The sequence below is a fragment of the Mauremys reevesii genome, linkage group 5 (assembly GCF_016161935.1).
Source record: "Mauremys reevesii isolate NIE-2019 linkage group 5, ASM1616193v1, whole genome shotgun sequence".
In the NCBI taxonomy this organism is placed as follows: Eukaryota; Metazoa; Chordata; order Testudines; family Geoemydidae; genus Mauremys; species Mauremys reevesii.
In genome coordinates this window covers 26,320,336-26,342,936 of record NC_052627.1, presented here as the reverse complement: position 1 = coordinate 26,342,936, position 22,601 = coordinate 26,320,336, and the positions used below count along the sequence as shown (strand labels likewise).

Here is a 22,601-nt window from a genome sequence, read left to right as displayed (position 1 = left end):
TAGTTGCTTAAGTAAGGCAAGTAGGATTTGGTTTTCAAAGACAAAAGTTTCACCACCAGCAGTGCAAACGTAGAAAATGTATTTTGCTGGCTGAGGCTGGGCTAAGGTTAATAAATTGGTTTTAAAGATAACAGCAGATTCCAGCGTCCTTGGGTTTGTTTTGCATTCAGTGACAGTCACTAAATCAGAGAAAGGAATGTTCAAACAACACACTTGAGGAAAAGTGATTTTTATAGAAAGGGTCCATTCCTGCTAATAGCCAGTAACTGCACATAACCCCACTGACATTAAAAGTCCATTAGCTAAGCCCAGTTTAAACAGCAGCTGATGCTATGTCAGCTAAATGTACATTAGAATTTTTCATGTAATGCAGCAATAGCACTTCTGTAATTTTTCTAAAACTATGTACATTAGGGGAAGTAAATGTCTTTTGACAGTAATAAGATGCAGAGCTCATATTAAAGTGGGGAAGGAGTTGTAATCAAACTAAAGTAACCACCTGGCTATATTAATTAGCAGCATACAATGGTAATAAGAAAAGCCAAGAGTGACAGGTTTGAGAATTAAAGTTAAATCAATATTGTTTGGAAAAGTTTAGGAAATTATGCTTCTGAAATCAGCACGAGTGCCACAAAGGTGCATATTAGTTTGTTTTTTGCTCATTAAACATACTGTGCTCTAGTTCAAGAAAATCCTCCATTGAAGTCAATGGGAGATTTTTCTTGTACAAGGAGTATTGAATTGAATTTCAAGCAAAAAAGGTAGTTTCCTGGTATATATGAAATATGTCTGTTTGCAATAGTTTGAAAGCATTTAAACTTTTCAAGATGCAGTGTTTGTGTTAGAATGGGCTTAAATTGTAGTTAATCATTATTAAAGCAATTAATGTATAGCCCTGCTTAAGCTGCTTCCAAAAGTACATTGAGAAATATTTTGTAGAAATGCTTGATGCATGTTTGCTAAGAGGAAAGTAAAAATTATAAATGACAATGTAATGAAAATAAATGTGTTCTTTACAAAGCTTATTACTCATGTTTAAAACCAACCATAAGCTGTTAACATAGAGAGATCACAGAGCCCACTAAAGTACAAAGAGCTTAGTGCCCAAATTATATTGGCACCCAACCCGATTTTGATAGGTCATTTTAAAGTTTCCTGTGAAAATAGATAATTGCGCTACAACTATAATGCCATTGTGGAGTCAGACTGAGGGTTGTTTAGTAAGCTAAAGTGAGAGCTGGGAACAGAGCAGTAATTAATCACTTACAGTCACATTCACAACTACTGTGAAGTATTACTATAACCTCCTCCTCCCCCTTTTCTATTATCAGTCCATTAGTGAAACCCTGTACAAGTACCAACAAGTGTAGATCTGTCCTTCAGCGTACGACATACCCTCAGCAAAAGCTCTGCATATATGTTCACAGTGGTTACTTAAATTCTTAATGCTTTGGGTTAGAATGCAAACTTCTTTACTCTTCCTTTCATGAGCCTAGCTTTCATTTTTGTTTTCCAAATTTGAAGGCATTTTCATCAATATTGTGCCCAGAACAGAGTATATGTTAGTGAACCACAGAATTTAAGGAGTGTAATTTAATTGCATTTTTTTCCCTTCTGGAAATGAACATGTAAACATATTACTGCACTAAAGCCTGTTTTTAATTATAAGCAGTGACTTTTTCTTGTTGACAGATTTTCACATGGAAACCTTTATTGAATCTGAGGAGACCTTTTTGCCATCATTAGTTCTTGCTGCTTAGAGCTTTTATCAAGTACAGTAAAATACCATTTGTAATTAATTCTGAGCTTACATGGACATATTTAATATAATTACCCAACAAAATCCTGTTTACTAACATATTGCTTGGGAAACCTGTCTGAATAATCTGGTCTCTGGCACACATAAACCAAACACTAATAACAGCTTCAGATATTTTGCAGTATAGTTAGGGAGCTTTGATTTTAATTCTAAACCCACGTTAGGGTTTTAGGGATAAAGCATAGGGAAGAAGTGACTTTTCCCATGTTTTGCCTTGTCTCTTGGACAGTTTCTGCCATAAAAGATATATAAAAATCATTACTGTATTTCATGACAAAAATAAATATGTACACATTTATGAGCTGGGAGAATTATGGAATTGAATTATGTTAGTGCTAACAAGATGATGATGTTCAGATTGGTTCTGGACAATTGCTGCATTATAGTCATGAATTTTTTTCATAGCAATATGCATTGCAATGTCAATACACTTTGTCTTTCTGAAGGTTTTACTATTTGTGTCTCATTGGCTGGGTATTTGTATATTGTGTGTGGAGGAAGATTTGCCTGAAATGTATACATAAAACTGTTAAGTGAAAGTGACTGTGCAGATAATTCAAGACCCCTGCAAGCTATGCAAACTTTTGATGACCATAAGCCAGATTCTGAGCAGAGTTTACATGGCAATGATCCACACACAAGACCTATCAGATTGTGCCAACTGCCATACTCTGGACCAACTTGTCTGGGGAAGTTGAGGCCTGGTGCTAACTGTGAAGAGGAGGAAAGGGCCCATAGCCACTCCACTGTTAAAATTATGGAGTTGCCTGAGGCCAGCAAACTCACCTTTATGAACTTTCCCCTGCATTACTCATGGCCCATTTGCCTCACATTTCCCCTCCATCCCCCAAAACAAATACATTGAACAAACATCTTGTGGGGGATTGGAAGAGGTCAGTGAGGAGGTCTTTTCTTCTCCTGCTCCTCCTCTTCCCCTCACCTCAAGATTGCTAAGTGACGGGTATAGATTCTTTGGACTGTTCAGATCCTGGGATTACAGATGTATGTTGGAAATGCCAGTCTGAGAGTGAGGTCTTTGGATCATATGGCCAGTTTTGTCTCTCCATGCCCATCAGGACACTGGGAGGTTCTGCACATGTATAATGCATTCTCTGATGTCACCGCTCTGTGACCAACTGACATGTAGAGTGGCTGAACTTGGAGAAGTCTGTTTCTACAGTTACAGAGCCCAAGTGGGCCATGTAAGTCTAAAGACTGTCACTCTGTAGAAGCCACTGGACCGGCAATTTATCCTATTAATAGTAATTAGTATTAATAATTTATAAATGTTTCTTTTTTATTATTCAGCTGATGCAAAATGTGGATTTATACCAATTGAAGATTTGGCCCTATAACTCACTAAGGTTTCAGTGTGATTGTGTTCATAGTGGAAAAGTTTGTATCTCATTTTTTTTGCCCAGAAAATTCTCCCTGATTATAAGAATTCTCTCTCTCTCTTTTTTTTTTTTTTTTTAAGAGCAGAAGTACCAAAGCACATTTGATAGGAATCCAGGCAATAATAAACAGATTCTTTGACACCAAACAATCATGAAAAAACGTCTCTATCTTTGTATGATCTTATCTAACTTAAAAGGACCAAAAGAAAAGACATGCATCCAGAACAGCAATTATTGGGTAAAATGACTTTTTATGGCTAGTAATTGCTTTTTTATATGTTAAAAATAGTTCAGTTTGCAGAGATTTTCTTTTAAAGTCTTTTTTTAAGCCAACCATACCCCCCAACCACAGCAAATCCTAATAATTAAAATAAAACTCTACATCAGCATTGGCCCTCATTGCCTAGGGCTGTTTGTTCTTAAGAAAGCATCCTATTTATGATCAAAAAGTGAGATGAACTTTTCCAGCAGGTCTCCTGTCTCATCACGGCTGTGTTTTTAGCTATGGAAATGATGAATAACTTTTGATCATCTTATAGAACTCATTTATTTAAAAAATAAAGTTATATTCCCTCTCCTGCCCTCCCTTTTCCTGAACTAGACTATGGAAAAAGCAAACAAACAAGCAATAGTTTGTCAAGTTAATGATTTATTTAGAAATAGTGAAAAAAGTTTTATTTCTCTCAGGAACCAGAGATTTCTAAGGTATTACAGTACTTCTTTTATTTTTGTTACCCTCTGAAACAAATTAGACACTGTGTTGGGCATAAAGACTAGAAAGATCTATTTCTGAATACAAAATATATAGTAAATACAAAATTATTTTCATCTAATTAGCTATTGCTTGGGAATTTTGGATAGGAACGAGCCTATTTATTGGAGTTCGTTTGTGGAGATTTTGATCCTCAGACTAAATAAAATGTCACCTTGGGAATAGTATAACATACATTTAATAGATGATCCTAACTCATGAGTCAGACAAAAAAAAGCACACAGGCAGCCTTTTTAAGGTCACCAAAACATGTTATGGATGATGTTATTTCAGGCAACAAAGGGAAGATTATAAAGTAACTGTTCCTCTTTGTCAAGACTCCAGTAAACACAAAGCTAACTTGTCCTGTGTAATTACCACAGGGAATTGTGCAACTGGTAGTTGTTTGTAATCAAGTAGACTGAATCTTGCTGTGAGGGGCCCGCCCTCACTCTAGTAGAGAGAAGACTTACAAGCTCTTCTGGGCTTGGCCAGCACTAACCAGGTGTGCCTGTAAAACTTGCTCTGTCTGGAGTGGGGAAGCTTAAAAAGGAAAAGCCTGCCCCAGGAAATGGTGGTGAACAGGAAGACAACTACTCTCCCTAAGAGACTGATGGCCACAGGGACCAATCAGCAAAGAGGAAGACAGTCACTGACCTTGCCTCCCTTGAGACAGCACAGATCTGCGTGAAGCAGGGTGACCCCAAAGGAGGGGTTGGAGGCACATCCGAACCCCGATTAAAGATGCTATACCCACTGATAGGCCAAACCCCCAAAGGGTGACCAAAAAGACTGCCTAAGAGACAGACCATCTTTTTTTATTCTCTGGTAACTTCCCTTCCTACTCCCCGCCTTGGGAAGGAGAGAGAAAGGGAACTTTTTGTTTGTTTTGTTTGGTGAACCCCTTGTGTGCTACAGGACGCAGGGGAGTCCCCAAACCCCCACAAGTGGGGGAGAATTACCCCTGATAGATGGGTTTATAAAAAAAAGCCATAGAGGGGGATAGAGTTCAGCAGGTCTGAGAGAGATGAAACTGGGATGGTGGTATAAGTGGCTAGCGGAGATGCAGCAGCAGCAAGCTACTCAGCAGCAGCAGTTCCAGCAGCAATGGCTGCAGCAGACCACCCAACAGCAAATTGCGTTTCATGCAGGAACAGAGAAACGACCCTACGCTGAGCCATAGATATGAACAACTGGCCTCCATAAACTGAAAAATAAAGGAGCCTCAGGGCGGTGAGCAGTATCCGCACTCTGCACTCAAGAAGGAGTACCTGTATTGAATCAAAAGAGATCAACAAAACCGAGATAGTGAGGGCCCAGCTTCTGGTGCCACGCGGGTACCACCTGACAGTGTTGCAGCTCGCACAAAACATGCCTTGTGCTGGACACCTGGGAAAAGAGAAGATATTGTCACAGGTATTAGCCCAATTCTACTGTCCAGGCGTGCATCAGGAGGTGAGAGAATACTCTTCGTCCTGCCTGGAGTGCCAGCTAGCCAGCAACAAAGTGACTCCTAAGAGGCCCTTTATCCCTCTGCCCTTGATTGAGACACTCATCAAAAGAATCAGAATGGACACGGTTGGGCCCCTAAAAAAGATTGTATCAGGGCATCAGTACACATTAGTGATTGTCGACTACGCAACTAGGTACCCGGAGGCTGTAGACCTTCTTTCTGCGAAAGCTGTGGTGATAGCACCAGAGCTCTAGAAGCTCTTCTCACACATGGGATTTTCCTGGGAAATGCTAATGGATTAAGGGATTAACTTCACCTCCCAGCCGATGCAAGAATTATTCTTCCTTCTGAAGGTCAAGTCCCTGAAAACCTTGAGGTACCATCCTCAGGCTAATAGCCTAGTAGAGTGATTTAATAGGACCCTGAAAGAACTGTTGAAATGCTTTGTTAGGAACAACCCCTAGCATTCGGGCCAGCTACTCTTGCCACTCAGGTTTGCCATTAGGGGGGTTCTGCAGGCCTCTGTGGCATTCTCTCCCTTCGAACTACTTGATGGTCACTGGCTGTGGGGAAACGTGGATTTGCTATGAGAGGGCTGGGAGGAACAGGACTCAGGTGCCATAAGCATGCCCCTGTACATCTTACAATTAAGGGAATACCTCAGGGATATACGGTTGTTTGCCAGAGAGAATTTAAGAAAGGCCGAACATAAAAGAGGGGTGCGACTACAGACTTTCTACCTGGGTGACTGGTTCCTTTTGCTGCTTCCCTCAGCCAAATCAAAATTAATGGGCTGGTGGCAGGGTTGATTTGAAGTTGTTAGGCAGTGGACCATGAGAGAAAACTATCAAGTAGAAGGAAGTAAACTAAAACCTATTATGTGAATCTTCCTAAGCCTTGGAAGATCCGAGAGGCCCTGCTGATAACTCCCTCCCCTACAGAGCCTGAATTTTGCCCCCCAAAGTACCAAGTGGCCAAGAACCAGCAACAGTGCCTGGGGGTGGGGACCCACCTCTGCACAGAGGATGCAGCTCCTCCAATCAATTGAGGACTTTGCAACTGTATTCTCCCCCCAACTAGGCAGAATGCAGTTGGTCCAAAACCACCCTGGGCCAGCTAGGCAGGGAGAACCCTAGACTATTGCCGCAGAGGATTTTGGTTGCACAATTAGAAGAAGTACAGTGATGCTGGAGATGGCATAATTATGGAGTCCAAAAGTGAATAGAGGAGCCCCGTAGTGCTTGTTCCCAAAACAGATGGTTTGGTTCAGTTTTGCATCGATTTCAGGCAGTTTAATTCCATCTCAAAATTTGATGCCTACCCAATGAGTTACTAGTGCAGCTGAAACCAGCAAAGTACCTGAACACTATTGATCTGACAAAAGTTTATTGACAGATTCTTTCATCCCCATCTTTGCAAGAAAAAAAAATGTTTTTCTTCACTTCCTTTGGGCATTTTCAGTACAAGTCTATGCCTTTCAGCCTCCCTGGAGCTGCTGAGAGTTTCCAGCAGCTTATGAATAGGATCCTCAGCCCAAAACCTTGAATATGCTGTGGCCGACATAGATGGCATTATCTTCTGTAGTCCTACCTGGGGAGACCACCTGCAGTACTTAAAGGTAGCTTCAAAGGGCCTCCAAGATGCAAGTCTTACCGTCAACCCCACAAAATGTAAACTAGCCGTGAATGAAGTAAGTCACTTGGGGTAGTGCATAGGGGGTGGCCTCATGAAACCAGTGGTCAGCAAGGTCCTAACGGTGTGCCCAGTTCCCCAGATGATGAGGTAAGTGAGGCATTTCTCGGCCTGGCAGGGTGTTTCCAGAGGTTTATCCTTGGTTTCATCTCAGTCACAGCCCTCCTTATGGAATTCATTAAAGGTAACAATTCAAAAATATCTGATGGGATGGGAAATGCAAAAAAGATTTTTGAGAACTGAAAGTGTGACAATGCCGGGTGCCTGTGCTCTTCAGCCCCAATTTTTCTCTTGAATTCGTACTGCACACTGACACCTTGGATATCGGACTTGGCGCTGTCCTCTTACAAGACTTCAGAGGAGAAGAAGGTCCAATCCTGTACCTGAGTAGGAAGCTATTCCCTAGAGAAAAGGCCTATTCAGTTATTGATAAGGAGGCATGGGAAATCAAATGGGCCATGAATTCCTTTAGATATTACCTGTTGGATAGCCCCTTCGCCTTTATCACAGATCATTCTCCCCTATGCTGGCTTCACACCATGAAAGACACAAACCTGCATGCAGTGTGATGGTACCTTGAGCGACAACCCTATATATAATTTCAGAGCACAACCCTGGGAGGGAAAGGACCATGCTAAGGTTGATTTCTTTTCACAGGAAATTGGAGATGGAGATGACTTGCCCCAGGACTGCCTTTCCAACTTGAGGGACAGGGGTCTGAGAGAGAGCGAACACCCTCACTCTAGTGGAGAGGTGGCTTATGAGCTAATCTGGGCTCAGCCAGCACTAACCAGGTGCACCTGTAAATCTGCTGTGCATGGAAAGGGAAGCTTAAAACGGGAAAGCCTGCCCCAGGAAGGGGTGGTGAACAGGAAGAAGACTGCTGTACCTCAGAGACTGCTGGCACAGGGACAGATCAGCAAAGAGGAAGACAGTCACTGACCTTGCCACCCCTGGGACTGCAGGGCCCAGGTATAAAGTGGGCTGACCCAAAAGGAGGGGCTGGAGAGAGAGATCCTAATCCTGATTAAAAACCTGGTGATAAACCAAACCCCAAAAGGGTGACCAAAAAGACTGTCAAAGGGATACACCCTTTTTCTTTCTTTTTTTTTACTCTGATTCCCCCCTCTCTCTGGAGAAGGAGAGCAAAAAGGACCCTTTTGTTTGTTTTGTTTGGAGAACCTCTTGTGTGCTGTAGATGGGGGAACTGACATTGTAAACAACTCAAATCATGGTCTGGTGTGGACTCAAGGGAGCCCCAACCTACCATGCTTGCCTTGACATAAAACAGAGGAAGTGGTTAGGAGATAGGCCTGTAATTATCATCAGCAGGTGCCCATAATGGAATGCCAGAGAGATGTTTGAAGAGACAAATATTGCTTTAGGAAAGACTTCAGGAATGTCAGGCCAGACCACAAGACAGCTAAATGAGAATTGGGTGGACAGAGAAAGGGGGAGGAGAGAGTTCTTTGAAAGCCAAAAGAAAAGGCAAATTAGTTTAAGTAGACTTTTGGAAATTACTTTATTTTATAGTTTACCTACAGCACTGGAGTTTTTTTGCAAGTATTTTAAAACTGATTATGTTATTCTTTAACTTACTACAAAATGATGAGATGTAAAATAAAGATACTTTTATAAAGACAGGAAGAGAAAAGGTTAATGTTGACCGCAGATTATTTGTTGATTTATTTTATATGAGCCTGATCCTGCAACATTTTCTCATGTCAGGATTCCGTATTTACATGGATAATCTTGTTGAAGTCAAAGGGATTCCTGGAGCAAAAAAAGTATTACTCTCAGAAGTAAGGATTTGCAGGATTGGAACTGCCTAGATTTCAGGAATTCTTTATTAACTTTGAACACGAGAGGAAGCTGTAGAACTAAAAGAAAATATATGCAAGCCTTCTGAGCAAAGAACTCACAACTATGAGCTGGGATGGGACTTTGTGTGTGTGTATGAGAAAGAGAGAGAGAGAGAGAGAGATCGGTCAGGGCCTTTGTTCAATATTTAACATTGCAGCAGGGGCAGGACCATTTCTTATCAATAATGTTCCTGCTTTGATGCTAAAATATGCATAATTTTGGTAGAGCCAATGGGTACAAAGGACTGTATATTGTATAAATAATAGTGATAAAATAGACGTATGAGCTCGTTGGCATCACACACTGTAAAACTCTCAGAAGAAATCCAAAAAGTTGAAAACAAACATAAAAGGAGCCAGGGGCTGATCCTGTAAAATCCTTACTTCTGTGAAGCCCTAGTAAAACTTTGAACATGCAAAGACATACACAAGTGCTCAAGTTTAAGCATGGGAGCAATCCCATTGAACCTCAGCACGACCGTCCTTGTGCTTACAGATAAGTACACACATAAATCTTTGCAAGATCAGGGCCTAAGATGAGTGGTCCCATTGAAGTCAATAATAGGTTAAAGACTATTCCCAGGAGTAAGGGATGTCAGGACTGGGATGCAACTTTTTTCATGACTATTAAGCTCCCATCATAGACGTTTTTGATGGTCTATTGATTTATATTTTTTCTGTACCTTAAAGAGGAATCAAAGGTCATTTTTATATGGGTGTGCAAGGAATTTTATTGATTCCTTTTTATGAGGCATTAATGAAATCTATAGAAGCCTAACAAGATGGTATAGATAGGTTTGGCAGAATTGCCAGTGCTTTTAACATGTGCAAAAGATAAAATACAAAGTTTCATTTTGATTGTTTAAATTGTGTGGGAGTAAGTGAATTTCATGGAATCGAACACCTCTTAGTAGAGAAAGAGGGCATGATATATCTATATGACCCCATTAATTCCAAAGTGTGCTTAGCAAAGATTTTTTTTTGAATACTTTGTTTTCCTGCCTAGTGGCACCGTATATTTATCATTATGAAAACAAGCAAAGAAGTCAATCACTCATTACACTTGCCAGAAATGCCCTTCTGCATTCACAATGGTAGTATGTCAAGATTTTATCCTACTTAAAAAGAACATGCAGGATTTATTCTGGAAATGTACCAGTATGGGCCAATTCTTCGCAAATATATGAAGCTGAGATCAGCCTCACAAAGTTAAAATAAACTGTAGTCACATTTGACCTAGTATATGCTAGCAGAGGAAGAAATTGAAAGAATTGGTGAGTCTAAGGAGCTGGGTGGGATGAACACTGAACATAGGAAATTTGATTAAAAAGAAATACTGACCTAAAAAATAAATGCATAATAAAAATTGGACAGAATTTGCAACACTTTATTTCCTCCTGAAATACTTTATTATTTGTCTTTTCCCAACTATGTCTTAAATTAATGAGAGCCATGTGAAATCTTTACAGTGAAACTCAAAACTATGTGAAACTTATTTGATTCCTGTTTTCGGGTTCCATGACAAACTCAGACCACGTTCATCCAGAAGGTTACTAAGCTTCGCCAATCTTTTGAGTGAATATGATCGGATCTATGGTGCATTTTTATCTGCAGAAGTCAAAGCTGTTCACAAAATTGGGCAAGTATCATCACCCCCATTTGATAGATGGAAAAACATGGGAGTGGGCAGGCAGGGCCAGGGAGTGATCAGAGTCTTGGCTTAGTCACTTCAATGTGCTGGCTAGTATAGCACAAAAGTAAGTTGTGGTAGGGAAAGGGTTGGTGTATCTTACTTCCGATCTAGAGCGAGGAGGAATCCAGGGCCAGATTGTGTCTCTGAGTCACAATCTTGGCTCTTGGATGCTTTTGGAGCAGCACAACTGTGTTGCCCTTTATGAAGGGCTCATAGTAACTCCACAGTCCAGCCTATTCTGACTGGTCCAAGGTCATGCAGTGAGTAAGTCCGTGGCATAGTCAGAATTAGAACTCAAGTCTCCTGACATCCCATCTTTTGCCTTGTCCGTTGGAACGAGAGAGAACACTGGCTGGCACTAGAAACTACAGGGGAGGCATACAGTTTGTACATCTCTGCCCACCTATGTTAGTACTGATCTGCTACTTTTTTGCCAGTAGTGTGCATCCTTCTCCCAGCAAAGACTTCTGTATTAGTTTATGCGGTCATTTTAGTAATGAAAAAGCTCATCACTCATTTCTCTTGTGACATCAGCTAAATTTTACCCATTATCTAAATAAGAATCTCCTCTCCCCCTCCCCACTGGATTGGAAGCCCCTCTCAGAGCCCTAAAAAGCCCACTTGTTTTTTCTATCTTGAGGCCTTGTCTACACTGGTATTTTTAGCATCAGAATGTCTACAATCCTGTAGACATGCTGCACTGGTATAAACCATGACTTACACTGCTGCAAAATATTCTGGTTTAAAATCAGGGGAAACTGCACCAGTGCAAATCATGGTTCATACTGGAGCAGTGCATCTACACTAGGGGTTTGAACCTGGTTTCAAAGTAGGATAAACTGTATTGGTGCAAGTCATGGTTTACACCAGTGCAGCACTCTGCTCTAAAGGTTTGCACTGCCTTATGCAAAAGATTAAAAACCCCAATGTAAACGAGGCCTTACTCTTCTTAACTTCACTCATGTGTCAGGTCAGCTGTCTTTCCAGCTAAAGTTGGGAAAGGCTGAATGGGTTCCCTCTGCAGCTTGTCAGTGTTGATTCTGACTTACCTAGAATGGTCACTACATAGCAATGCAAGGCTTTCTATTTGCTCTTTCCTTCCTACCCAGAGACTAAAAGGTGCTCCCATGCCCTCCTGGCCCAGGAATGAAGGACAAAACCCACTCCAGTGCTCCAGTCTCTTCTATCACTAAATCACTTGGCTATGCAGAGATGTGTTCTAACAATACAGATGTGGTTCCCCCACCCAGATCTTACTGTTTTTATTAGCTACCATGAACTTAAGGCTAGACATTACTGCATCTCTCAATTACCAACTTCACATTTGTCAGATGGGCACAAATCAGTTGTGTGTGTGTGTGTGTGTGTGTGTGTGTTAAAGATGTTTTACATGCTTTAATATTTGTTTGAGTAATGGTCACCTTGGTGCGCTGGTGTTTATAAAATGATGTCAGGGCTGGAAGGCAGCGGCCTGCAGTGTATTAGACTCTTCCCCGAGCTTTGAAAGATACATCTAGAGAAAACCCATTGCCTGGATCTCCCTGTGTGGGAAAAGCCGTGGAATCAAGCTGAAGTAATCTTCTGGGCTACTGTAAGTAAACTGTAGGGACCAGCTGAATAATAAATCTAAACCCCTTTACAAGTTCGAAATGAATCAAATAAAAGGACAGGCAGATATATTTGAATGTTCTCCCAACCCTTGATTTTCTGAAGTATAAATAACATAATAAATAGGAACTGCTGCTGCTGCTTCTTTTTATTATTATTATTATTATTTTTAACTGAACATTTTGGTTAGATTTCCTCACAGCTTTGAGATGTAGATGCATTTGTAGGTTTATTTTAACTGAAAAGGAAAGGGATTTTGATGTCCTCTAATACCTAGCAGAAAGGCTTAACCCTTGGCTTTCACTTCAGCTGAGCTACTGAAAACAGTTCTTTATTGATCAAACGAGCATTATTATTTTATTTTATTCTATTCTATTTTGAAGATTAAAGGATGCCAAGAAGAGTTTTTGAAGCTTAACAATCCTGGCATTTTACTGCTTCAGAAATGTAAATAGTAAGCCCAGTATGTGAAAAATATCTTAAAGTAAATTCTCAGTGTAATAGCATTCCCAGGAAATCAGACATAAAACATTTTGGTAAGAAAAAGAATGATAGAAAGAGAGACCAAGGGATAGGAAGCTAGAGAGATGGATGTATGGACGAATGGACCCACAGAGCTGGAGTTAAATCAACCCCCTTTGAACACAATGTCATGCATCTCCAGAAATTATGATTAATGCCCACCTCAGAAGGTGTGGTAGCTGGGCTCCATTGTCCTTTTGGAGGTATACCAGAGATCTGTGTGTACAGTAAGCAGAGAGGTTGGTGGTGGGGTGATCGGGGCAGAAGGTAGGGTGCTGAGCTGTCTCAAAACTGTCCTGAAAATCCAGCTGTTAGGAGAAATCAATGGAAAGAAAGCTGGTTTTAGGCATCAAAGACTCAGCTCCAAACAAGGATAGCAGCATATAGCAATCAGAGATGTTTGGCTGCCAGACATCGACAGCCACATTTACAATTCTGACAACTCAGCTTTCTTTGCCCCAAACTTTGCATACCATGGTTTATGTGTTTGCAGGTGAGTGCACCTGCCACACATTTGTACTGAATGCTGATGATGCATGTAGCTAGCAGTGAAACAAAAATTGCAACATGGCTTCTTCCACAGATATTGCTCTGCAGCTGTGGGTCTGGGGACTGACATGCCATGTACGAGACAGGTCTTCATGGCAACCTTAAAATCAGAAAGAGGACCAAGGTCTTCAAAGGCGTCCAGTGATTTTGAGTACTTGGTTTGAGATTCCTTCATGGGTCTTAATTTTCAGAACATGCTGAGCACCCACCCTATGAAAATCAGGCCCCTTTTGAGGAGTCTTAAGTTGAACACCCCAAAATGGAAGCATTCAAAATCATAGGGTGACAGGCGATGGATCACTTGATGATTATCTGTTCTGTTCATTCCCTTTTGGGCACCTGGTATTGGCCACTGTCAGAAGACAGGATACTGGGCTAGTTGGACCTTTGGATTGACCCAGTATGGCCGTTCTTATGTTCTTAAATTAGTTACTTTTGATTGTCTTGGCCCTATTCTCAGGCCCTTTATGTATTGAATGTGTGTATTTCCTGTACCCATTGGTTCCTTCTCAACTTCCCATTTCCTCCTTTGAAATCCATTAAGCTGTACCACTAGCACATGGAATCTGAGAGATCTTTTCAGTCACTTTAGTATGGTATTTAGTCCTGTATCTGAAGTTGAGGATGATTCACACGGTGTGTTGTGGGACTGTTGTCACTAGGGTTGCCAAGTCTCCAGGATTAGCCTGGAGTTTCCAGGAATTAAAGATTAATCTTTAATTAAAGATTACGTCATGTGTCATGTGATTAAATCTCCAGGAATACATCCAACCAAAATTGGCAACTCTAGTTGTCACTGTGGTCCTGTCTGCTGCTGCTGTGAGCTTCTCTCTGAAGCTGGAGGCTCTCTAGACATGCTGAGTCCCTTCTCCTCTGAGGTGCTAGAGGAATTACTCTTCCTTGGCAATATGAGCAATGGGCAGCTGAACTGCTGCTGAACAAGGTTTAGCTGCAGTTGTAGACTATGTTCATCATAGTTTCAGGAACTGGGGTTAAAACCTGATTAGACAACCTGGTTATATGACATTATATTCAGCTGGCTGGTCCTCAGAAAGGATTAGGGAATGGCTACAACTGCTGCCTACTTCAGCTCAGGTAACAAAAACCTGTGTTTTTTGGAAATGAAGGACAAGGGTTCTAGACCCAGCTCTGTAACAGTAAATAATTATTGCCTACCAGATTTGAATGTATTACAATATACTTTAAAGCACCTGTGGCTGCTTGGCTTTGTGAACAAACTTGTGCCTTTTCCATCATGAGCATGGATAGGATATGATGCTGTGCAGGTCAGATTTCCTTAGACACTCCTCTTTCCATGTCATTATTAACTAACTATGCCTCTTTCACTGAGTCCAGTAGCAGTGCAGTACACACCCAGATGAGCAAGTGTGCACAAAGGGATGGGAGGGACATGCCATGTGTTAACTTTATTACTTTTTCCTCCATGATATTATGCAATCTTCATGGACTCCTGTGCAACTTGCAGCCATTAGGACACCCTGATAAACCAAACCAACAACAATAATTGCCCTAAATACTTCAGTGCCTTTATATCATTACTGTAAAAAACTGTACTATGTTTTTATAGGAGTACAGCTGAGCCTGTGTACTTTTCACACGGCAGAAATAAGGCCACACATCCACAGCAAAATGGTTCCAGACCAGTAAATGTACTATTCATCTTGCCTAACATATGAATTTATTTTGTGTTTATACATGGGGAACTTGTTCTCCATGGCATTGTGACTAAATGATGGTGTTGTGATTCCAAGCGAAAGTATAGCCAATGTTAGTAGTTTCTGAAACCGCATTAGCTGAAGGAATCAAACATGCTGTTAGCAAAGTTACTGCAGGGTTTTTGGCATGTGGCATGTGCTTACTAGCAGTAGACACAGTACTAGAGAGGTTTTTCTCTTTGCATTTTATATTGTAATCTTGACTGAATACATTTTTGGTTTCAGAAATTCTAAAACAGTGTCTTCAGGAAGCTTTCTGGTTCATCTCATTTATTCTTTTGGTAATTCATATCCTTCCTATTATTTTTAATTGACACAAAATGATTTGTTTCTTATTTTTCATGAAAAAGCAAAATAAACTGTGGAGGTCTCAGTTTTCCTAAATATTATAGTAATCCCCTGCAAGTGCCACAAAAGAGTCTGAGGTCTGAACGTTTTAGGGAAGTGATGGAGAGAAGGTGGATAGATAGCAGTGTATGCACTTGTGGCCTTCACTTCTTGTCTGCAGCTTTCAGTTGGTACAAAGACACAGGTTACAGAATAGCCCTTGAAGAGAACATTATTAGAATTAGAAGATTTGTGAATCTTTTGAAGATTCAAACTAAGATCAGTGTGAAAGTTAAGAAAGTAATAAAAGAGGTGGGGAAAATTAAATTCTAATCTTTGAACTTGTCCTAATGACATTTCATTAATCTTACTGTTCTTCAGAGAGTTAGCAAAGGCCTATGCACCACTTAAGTCCTCCACATAGGACTTAAGTGCTGCATAGGCTTTGCGCAGGTCCTCTCATAGAGGTGAATAGCACCCATGAATATCATTCATTTTAAGAAGGCAGGAAAAAGACTTGGGTGTTTTTGTTTAATTTTAAATAGCTTTAATTATGTAACTTTATACCCAAACTCTCACTTGGATATTGGAATTATTGTATATACCTCCATTGTCTTAAAGGGCTGCTTTAAAATCTTGCTCTCTCTTTATCTTTGTCTATTTCGTAATAAATCTGGTTCAGTCAGTTAATATATGGTACAGTACTTTATACCACAAATAAACCTGGTTCAGCTAATGTATATATGGTATAGTAAATGCATGGACTGGAAAAGTGAAATAATATTTTTAGTGCTATTGACCATCTTCTGGTGACATGGAGAAATGGTGTGTTATGGACATGCCTTTCTCTTTCTATGAAGTATTTAAGGTGTTGGATTATTCAGTCAATTTCATATTAAAAATGTATTGAAACTCAATTATAGGGACAGAAACAGCTTTCTGGAGTGAAAAGGAAGTACCATTTCCTAACTTGGATAACTTACTGTAACGTGTCTTGATTGTCTTGATGGAAAAATGGCGAGTTTATGTTAACTGAAATGGACTTAACTCATTTATATGAGCATTATAATCAGCTGAAGACTAAGGGGGGATATGATAGAGGTATATACAATCAGGAGTGATGTTGAGAAAGTGGATAAGGAAAAGTTATTTACTTATTCCCATAATACAAGAACTAGGGGTCACCAAAGGAAATTAATAGGCAGCAGGTTTAAAACAAATAAAAGGAAGTTCTTCTTCACGCAGCGCACAGTCAACTTGTGGAACTCCTTACCTGAGGATATTGTGAAGGCTAGGACTATAACAATGTTTAAAAGGGAACTGGATAAATTCATGGTGGCTAAGTCCATAAATGGCTATTAGCCAGGATGGGTAAGAATGGCGTCCCTAGCCTCTGTTCGTCAGAGGATGGAGATGGATGGCAGGAGAGAGATCACTTGATCATTGCCTGTTCTGTTCACTCCCTCTGGGGCACCTGGCATTGGCCATTGTCGGTAGACAGATACTGGGCTAGATGGACCTTTGGTCTGACCCGGTACGGCCGTTTTTATGTTCTTATAGCTATAGTAAGATAGATATTGTCTGGTTAAGCAGTATGGTCAGAAGCTTCCTAGATGTATGCTGCAATACAAATTAGTGAGAATAAATGTATTTTCCATATTCTTTGTGGGTGTTCAGTGTGCCATAAATACCAGTTCTGTGAATCCCTACTCCCCTGAGTGGCCCTTACCCACCTGAAAGGTTCCATTGAAGTCTAATGGCATAATAGTTACTCACATGAGTAAAAGTTTGAAGTGTGCCTTGGATATCTAGAAAGTGCTTGTATTCTGTTCTACAATAACACTGCATAGAGGATGGTAAGAGAAATCATTATTAAAAATCTGTCCAATGAACAGCTTTTTGTTGTTTCAAAGTGAAGTCATGTGGAGATGTAAAAGAACAGCCAGGACTTGTGCTGTGAGGAACAATTGACACAAAGCCAATCTAATTTGCAATGTGAGGTACTAAAAGAAATTGTCGCCTAACTTGACTCTTTAAAAGAACATTTAAGCAATACTGGCAGAGGATAAAAGAGTAAACTTTGGGGAAGAAACACTTTCTCAGTCACAGAGAACACTCAATAAAAGGCAGAATTGACTGGCTATATATGTTTGTGTGTATATATTAACATGGTGAAAATAATGCATACAATGGTTGCAAAACATTGTTCTAACTGTTAAATACTTGCAATTTTACTTCTAACTAATTTCAATAGAACACAATATTAAATAGCGTATTTGGTACATTTATACATATGGCTGTTTAGAAAATTCATAATGTGCCTGTGCTAGCATAAAGGTTCTATTGGCAGGAGTTCGACTTTACCTCCCACACAGATGTCAATAAAGGTTGGGATAGGAGCCTTGGGTGCCCAGCCCCTTGGCATTTTTGAAAATCCCCAGCCTAACTGGTTTCTCCTCTAGAAACCATCTCTTAATTTCTTCATCAGATATTTTACAGAAAAGCAATTTTAGACCTTTTTAGAATGTTTGTTTTGTTTTGTTTGTTTTGAATGATGGGCCTGATTCTAATTTCACTCAGACCAGAGGAAATTAAAAGAATCTCCACTGAAGTCAATACAGTTATAGCAGCATAAAAATACTGTAAATGAGAATTAGACCCAGTATTGGTAGTGTATTTTTTTAATCCTGCACCTGTTAACTCATGTACCTTAGCAGATAACTTAGCACGTGTGCAGGTGGTATGAAAGAAAGAAATAATAATAATACATTTTACAACCTTCTCTGTAAATTACATTGTCACAGTTTTAAGGTCCAATATATCTGGTGGTCTTTCAAGACTGAAAACAAATGTTCTGTGGCCTGATTTTGGTTTCCTTCCCAGCAGTTTTACACCAGTAATTTCTCTGGAGTTGTTCCTGATTTATACTTAGCATAAGTGAGATTGAATCAGGTCCTAGTCTATACTATTAAAAAGCCAGCTTTTTAGCTCTCCAGTCTCTGCAGTGAAATAAGGCCAACAACTTGTGTTGCACAACTATAGCTGCGGGTGACTGGAACTATGTAGGAAGCTTTGGGGGCATCTTCAATATCATTTTGCATGGAAACTTTAATTACTACAAAAATAATTACTTTTAGAAAATTGGTCCTTTTTGCTTAATTTTTTTCTGCTTCATATTAATGTTCTGTAGCTGTCAGTTCCCTCTATTCCCCAAGCAAAAACAAAATGGAAACACAAAACTGAACTGCAAATTAGGTTCACTCAGCATAGCCTCACACTTTCCTTTTAGGTTCTTCCTCTTTCATAACTAGGCTAACCAGTTCTGAAAAATTAACTTCTCTCATCATGCTTTCTCATCCCACACACCCCAAACAAGTCTGGAATTAAACTAGAACTTTTTTGAAGCTTCTGAAATTTTCTGTTAATTTATTTTTTATTTTATTTTGCCTCTGTACACCTAAGCTTTAGAACCTGAAGGGAAGTATGGAAATAGCAAGTCTGTTCTCTCCGTATTCCGAAAACAAGGATAGGAACCCTTGTGAAATCACCTGTTCTCATCAGATTTCCAGCCAAATTTTGCAGAGCCAGGATTTTCAGATGCTCTTAGACACGTGTCCAAACTTCTTGTTGCTTATCTGGACCTTTTGAGGTTTCTCTGTCACAGGTTGTAATATTTTCTACCTCCTAGTGTAAAGAGAAAAGTGCAAATAGTGATTAATGAACATATTTGTTAATAAGTCACTGAATTTGGATTGCAATTATTTGTTGGGTCCTATTATTCATTATTTATGAATGTTGGGCAACTGCCAGGTATTATTCAAAATATTTGTGAAACCTGAAAGTTTTGTGAGTTTTAGAGTGAGTGATTATTTGTCTGTAAATTCATATCAGAAGTGTATGATTCATTATTTGCAATTTGTTATTTTCCAGTTCACAATGTTCAAGTCTTTGAATCAGAGAGCTGGAACCATACTATGTGACTTATGTAGTTGGCCATGCAATGCAAATATCAAACAGTGAATAGCCAAAGTGAAGAGTTTGTGAACAACTCCCAGTATGAAAATTGTTCATCTAATCAGTTCACTGAATACTTAGAAATAGCAAATACATTTGTATAACATTGGGATCAATTTGCAAATAAATCTAAGAAAGAAGTGCTGCAGTATGTAGCTTGTAAATAAGGACCTACTCACTGTGCTGTTCATTTTTGTTGCTATTTTATCTTCTCATTGTTATTCTCAGCCATTCAAAATCATTGTAGTTATTTTAAAAGGCAGGTTTGACTTATTGGATTTCAGGAGACGTAAGTTTGAACAGCTCTGTTATCCCCTTTGCATTGTAGTTCACATAAAAGGAAGAACTTTTTATAAAACAAGTCAAAAGAAAAGTTACTTTGGCTGGTGTGGAATTAAAACCTTTTGTAAGGTTAAACTGATACAACAGGAATCACGGTATGAAATGATAGAAGGATACAGCAGGGGTCAAATCCTGACCCCATTGAAGTCTTTAATAAAACTCCCATTGACTTCAGTGGGTCCAGGATTTCATCTTTGGTGTTTAGTGAATACTAGTTTAAAGTTATAAGTGATTGAGTGTTGTCCTGGACTTCCTTCACTTGTGCACATTTATTTTTTAAAGAGGCGCCAGTTCCACTGAAAGGCGCCAGTTCCACTGAAAGGCATTCTGAGGCATTATCACATATGCTTCACTTTCTATTTACCTTGTTGATATATCTACCACTGAGGGTGCAGTGGAAAATGAGTCAGTGATACATAGTGAAAGAGAAAGTGACTACAAAATGTTGGTATACTCTTCCATTTTATTTGGGGTCATATTTACCATTAGATCCTGGCTATAACGTAACAACCTTTACCTCAATTTATGGTAAAGGTGGTTACAAAATGGAACATGCTGAACCAGTGTTTAAAGTCTGTCCATGGAAGCAGGAAAGAGTACTTTGCTTTCAAAGAGAATTATAGCTCCTAAATTGCACATGCGCCTACAGGATTGTTGATTTTTTTGTTTGTTTTTGTCAGAGTGTCCTCAAAAGGAGATCTGCTCTTTTCCTCTTCAATGTGTTTGAAAAGGGATAAGCAGTGGGGGTTCTGCAGCATATGATTTATTGGGAGTCAGAGTACGAGACATGTTTCTTGAGACACAGTCACCGGAGACATTTAGGCCAACCTGAAAGAAGATTATGTTGCCTCCATTCTGGGAAAACTGGCAGGACAAGAGATTTCCTCTGGTATTTTATCAGTGCTTGGATAGAGAGTGCAGGGTTATCTTAAGTAACACATTCACTATCACTGTTGATTTTTCTTCCACCCTTAAGTAAAAGAAAATCAGCTTTCAAAGTACAGATAGTATTCTCGGTGCTTAGAGCAAATGCAGTTGCTAACATCTTCCAGATGTTTTAAAGTCTCATGCGTCAATCTCACAATGAGATGTCTCTGTCCATTATCCATTTCTTTTTTGGACTGAATGTTACCGTTTTTAACTTCAGGAAACACACACCTAAATACTTTAATGCGTAACACCATTTATAATAGATATAGACAAAAGTTATTTTACTTTCTCAGTCTCTAACCAACAGTATTTAGGGCCTGTTCCGATTGACTTCAATAGGACAGGATCAAATCTTTAGTAAACATATACACATACGAACCTAGTCACAGAAAGGACTCCAGGAAAGTGAGGATTTTTAAAATGGGAATGTGTAAATCAGAACACTTTCTTCCTGAATGTGAAGAATTGCCATTTCATTCTGGTAAGTAACAAAAAATAAACCACTGAAGAAAAAAAAGAACGAACATATTGTCTTGGCAGGCGTCTTATAATATTCAAAAGTAGACCTGGTTGGATATTTGGTGTAATGGGTGAGGGGAGGAGGAAATACTGAATATTTTGTGAATGCTAGTAGTACTTTAGTTGGATTCAGTCATATTCAAGCCCTTTAGTTACCATGAATTCACAAAGCTTTGAATCTGGTCTGCATGATGCATTAGAATGAATGCATTTGACATTGAATACAAATACTGTACTTACTAGACCAATTTTGAAGCTTAATATTCTTCTTACCTGACTAGTTTTGAAGCTTAATTACTGAAAACCTATATTTCATAATTCACAAATAATTCCCCACCTGCCCTTAGGAGTATATTTTCATATACCAAATAAATTCTCAGATAACATGACTGATTTGCAAATACTTCATAATGCCAAAAAAGATCAAAATTCATTGCATTTTGTATTCAGAGTGTATTGTATACTATTCAACTGGCTCTGTAGAGAGGTGAAATGTTAGCCCACACTTTTGGCTTCCCAAGTTAACATTTTCCAAGCCTTTTAATGCTCTTCTTTTCATAATATCTTTCATCTTCTAAATCTGAGAAACAGAACAAGTTTCCCTTGTTTTAATTCAAGAAAAGATGTTTTGCCCTTATAGTTCACACATTAGTTATCTGCAAATATATTTTCTTAGTCAGCGGGTGGGGGGCGTTGTAAGGGAGACTAAGGGGTTTTAAGTAAATAATGTAATGTGGATAAATCCAGCCCAAGTATAAAGAGGTACATCTCTAGTGACTTAGAGTTACACCCACTTAGACCAGTGCTGAATTTGATCCCTGTACTGTAGCTTGAGAAAATTTCTTTTCCTGTTAGTTTTATGGAAAACTTTGCAATGCATGCTGGATCATTTGACTGCTGGATTCAGTTAGCTAAAGCACTATATACCAAGGGACATAAAAGCAATATATCTAGCAATGGAAATTGCTGGTATTGATTTTTGCCCCATAAATTGACCTTATTTTTAGTAATAATGGTATCACATTATTACACATAAAGATTCAGTAGAAGTGCTTTTTCTTTATGAGCAGAAGTGACTTGGAAACCTTTAGAATTCCTTATGATCAATGTACAAATGATACACAGGGAAGAATCAGGATTTTGCATTGGGAAAAATACATCCCAGCATCAGGCAGTGACATTCAAATATTCACCTTTCTAATGAAAATATGTCAATAACAGAATTGCTACAGTAGTTTGAATGCAATAGGACGTTTCAAAATTTTGCCAGGTAAGCTATAAGTCCTGCTTGTTGTTCAGATCATTTTAATGTTCCTGTAAATTGCCCACATTTCTAGGGAGAGGGTTTCTGTGATTATCTGCCTCTGCAGAGGCAACTCAAACAAAC

General features: G+C 39.3%; 1 protein-coding gene across 5 annotated transcripts in view; it reads left to right on the top strand.

Annotated features, from left to right (window-relative positions):
- UNC5C (unc-5 netrin receptor C) overlaps positions 1-22,601 on the top strand; it is a 346,384-nt gene that overhangs the window by 14,657 nt on the left and 309,126 nt on the right. Inside the window, exon 1 of one of the 5 annotated variants that reach the window (XM_039541750.1) lies at positions 7,987-8,084. The exons of the other annotated variants lie outside the window; for them this stretch is intronic. The gene's annotated coding sequence lies outside the window, so the exon portion shown is untranslated. Of the gene's footprint in view, positions 1-7,986; positions 8,085-22,601 lie in introns of those variants that run through there. 5 annotated transcript variants of the gene reach the window in all.